This window comes from Arachis ipaensis, chromosome B06 (assembly GCF_000816755.2).
Source record: "Arachis ipaensis cultivar K30076 chromosome B06, Araip1.1, whole genome shotgun sequence".
NCBI lineage: Eukaryota > Viridiplantae > Streptophyta > Magnoliopsida > Fabales > Fabaceae > Arachis > Arachis ipaensis.
This window is the reverse complement of record NC_029790.2, coordinates 131,964,572-131,968,666: the sequence shown is the minus strand read 5'-3', so window position 1 is coordinate 131,968,666 and position 4,095 is coordinate 131,964,572.

Genomic DNA, 4,095 nt, shown 5'->3' with positions numbered 1-4,095 from the left:
TTTAATAGTAAAAATTTTTATTAGACTAGGTCTTGTAAATTTTTTTTTCTTTTTTTAGGCGTTTTCCTGTGATAAAAATTTTAATATTTGATTGTTTAATTTTTGTTATTATATTTATTACTTAAAATGTCTTTAAAGTTGTCTATTTATTTACATTGATAGTAAAAAAATTATTTTTAGTGTTTCTGCTTTTAAACAGATTATTGTCTGAAAAACATCATTAATATCAAGGTCCAATATCTTTAAAATCTTCTAAGACAATTTCTTCATACAAAATTCATCAATTACATAATGGGCTTATCAAAAAGTATTTTTGTTTGAAATGAATCTTCTTAATTTTTTTTAACAATTGATAAAGTAAAATATGATCTCTAATTCTTCATTATTTTCTCTTTTATGTTTTTTTTTAGTCCCATTTATAAAATTAATGGTGAGAGATTACACTTTACTCCCTCAATTATTAAATTTTTTTTGAAAGGATTCATTCTCGTTTTTGCTTTCATAGCAACTAACTAGCAGTGGATATGCGCTTTTAAATTTTTGTGTGGTAGTTAATGAGGTATTTTTTAATAATATGAAAATTTGGTGGTTTTTTCTTAATGGTTGTCAGATTTGTGGTTTTTATTTTTTTATTTATAAATATGAGAATCAAATTTTATTTTATTTTTATTTTAATTTTTTTAAATATATAAATTTGAGGATTAGATTTATGCTTTAGAATTGAAAAATTTTTGAAAATACAAATTGGACTCTCCAATTTACTTTATATTGAAATTTTTTTTATTTTATCATAAATTGGACCCTCCAATTTGTACACTATAAAAATCTAACTCTTAGATCCAAATTTTTTATTTTTTTAAAATAAATAAAATTCATATTAAAAAATATATATTAATTAATCATGGTATTAAATTACACACAATTTTTTTCATTACCAAAAAAAAATTAGCCGTGGATATGAGTCTGTTTATGCTTTAATAGATACGGATAAGTATTATTTTGGTTCCTAACGTTGAGGGTCAGAATCGAAATCGTCCCTGATGTAATTTTTTATTTAGAATCGTCCTAAACGTTTTATTTTGTATTAAAATCGTCCTTTTAACTTTTTATGGACAAAAATACCCTCCACCACTACCAGCACTTTTACCCCTACCATCAGCATCTTTACCACTACCAAATAGGGGTGTTCAAAAACCGATTCGGACCGAACTAAACCGACGAACCGAACTAAAAAAACTGAGAACCGAATTAACCAAAAACCGAAAAAACCGAAAAAAATAGATTTTGCTGTTTTTGTGCGGTTCGGTTCGGTTTTCGATTTTGACTCTGAAAACCCTAACCGAACCGAACCGAACCAGTTCGGAAAAAACCCTAAAAATGCCTAACCCCACCTCCCTAGACCGCCACCCCCCAAACGAACAAAGTTGATGCCTGCTGCGCGAGTGTGAGAGCGCCTCCCCCTCCAGCCGTCCCTAACCCTAACCCCCCAAATCCCCAATCTCTAACCTGCGGCTACGCTCTCTACTCTCTAGTCTCTACTACTCACTACTCAGTTGCTCTCGCTCTCTCTTCTCCAAATCCCCAAAGCACGACGCCACCACAGCACCACGCCGAAGCCTTCCTCTTCGCGGAGACGCCACCTACAGCACGACGCCGTCGCCCACGCATAGCACCACGCTGTTGCCCACGCACAGCACCACGCTGTCGCCGTTGACACGCCACCACCCAGCGCCAGCAATGTTTCTGGGCTCTCCCACTCAGCGCCACTATCATCAGTTCAACTCACTCCCAGCACGGCAGAACCCTAACCGAGTCTCCCAGTCAGCCTCGAACAAAGTGCCTGGCCCTGCTGCGCGAGTGTGAGAGCGCCCCCTCCCCCCCTAGCCGTCCCTAACCCTAAGGCCTAATCCCCCAAATCCCCAATCCCTAACATGCGGCTGTGCTCTCTACTCTCTATTGCTCACTTGCTCAGTCGCTCTCGCTCTCTCTTCTCCAAATCCCCAAAGCACGACGCCGCTCATAGCACCACGCCACCCACAGCACCACGCCGAAGCCTTCCTCTTCGCGGAGACACCACCCACAGCACGACGCCGTCGCCCACGCACAGCACCACGCCGTCGCTGTTGAGACGCCACCACCCAGCGCCAGCAGTGTTTCTGGGCTCTCCCACTCAGCGCCATTATCATCAGTTCAACCCACTCTCAGCACGGCAGAACCCTAACCGAGTCTCCCAGTCAGCCTTCCTCCCAAGTTAACATGGAGCCCGAGCCACCGATTCAGGTAATTTGCTGTTTATTACTGTTTACTGGTTGTTTATTGCTGTTCATTCCAAGTTGCTGTTTAGTGGTGGTTGTTTAATATGGTTGTTTAATCAACTTCACTAACTCATCCCTTTTGGCTTGCAACTTTTCCACCCTATTCTGTAAGTGTTTGATGTATTTCACCCCTCATGCATGTGATCAGAAGTTGACCGCTTTCCCTAATGATTTTGGTCATCATCAGTAAACAATACAAATAATTAACTGTCCAAAAAATCATGTTTATACTTGGTTTCAAATTTTAATTACTTCAAAATTAAAATTTGAAAATAAAACTAAGGAGATGAAATATTAATACATAAACAATAAAATACAATGTGTATGGTATGCATAAATAGTTAATTACCTACCTTAATATATTCAAAAGGTAGAAGAGTTCTAAAGGTGGTGCAAAGTCTTGACATTTCTTGCCTTCTTTGCTGTTTATGGTTGCTAATTTGCTATTTATTGCTGTTTAATTTGAATTATTCCAAGTCAATATGGTTGCTGTTTATTGCTGTTTAATTTGCTGGTTATTGAATTATTGTTAAGTTTTGATAACTTGGTAATTGGTATTGCTGGATTGCTGCTGGTTTATTGTATTGCTGGATTGCTGGATTGCTGCTGGTTTATTGTATTGCTGATCCCAATGAAGAAGATTCTAGTGTTGAGTCTAATTGAGTACATCTTGTTATGGTAAGAATTGTTCTTCTTATATTATTATTATTATTGTTGTTGTTGTTTTTTTTTTTTTATTTCAGGTTGGTATGCATTAAGAAGTTTAGCTATTTTGTTGGAGAAGACACCATAACTTTGTTTTCAGTTTAATGACAATTTATTTTTATTTTCAATTGTGTTGACTGTTGAACTATTGAACTTCTTTAATTGTCGTATTTGAATTCTGTTGTCGTTAAATTTCATTAGATCAAGACTTTGTTAGCTATTGTGTATTTCGGTTTGTCGATTTCAATGTTACGACTTTGCATAATAGTATGGTAGAAAATTTTTTTTATTTGATTGAAAAAACCGAACAAAGTGAACCAAACCAAACCGATTTTAATTGGTTTGGTTTGGTTCGGATGACCTTGACAAAAAAATCGAACCAAATCGAACCGCACTTTAATTATACGATCGGATCGGATGGTTTTTTCCTCAAAAACCGAACCAAACCGCACCGCAAACGCCCCTACTACCAAATACACTAAATCAGATTCAAGAACACCAAATCAGATTAAACAACATCAGATTCAATAACAAAATCAACACACAACAACAATAAAATCAGAAAATAACAAATCAAAATTAGAATTAAAAGCAAAGACAGAAGCAGAAGAAGACACAGAAGTCGAAGAAGCAGAAGAAATAGAAGCAGAAGTTCAAGCAGAAAAAAGAGAGGGGGAAGAAGGGGTGACAGCGAGCCAGTGACCAAGGGGGGAGGAGTCGCCGCCGTCACTCGCGTCGCCGTCGCCATCGTGTCGCACCCATGGGGAGAGGGAGAGAGAGATAAAGAGGATGCGAGCAAGTGACCAAGAGGGAGGAGTCGTCGCCGTTACATGCATTGCCGTCGAAGTGAGGAATGCGTTGCGCCCAGCCGCCGCTCAGCCTCGTCCCGCCGCATGGTGGAGGTCGTCACGTCGCCGCCGAAGAGAGAGAGAGAGATAGAGAGAGAGAGAGCCCGCAAAGATGTAGAAGACGCGACGGTGGTGGTGAGTGATCACTGTGTTGCCGCCGCTTCCGTCTCCCCTCCCCTCTTCCTCTTCCCCTTCCCCTTCCCCCTTTCCCCCTCTTCCTTTCCCCT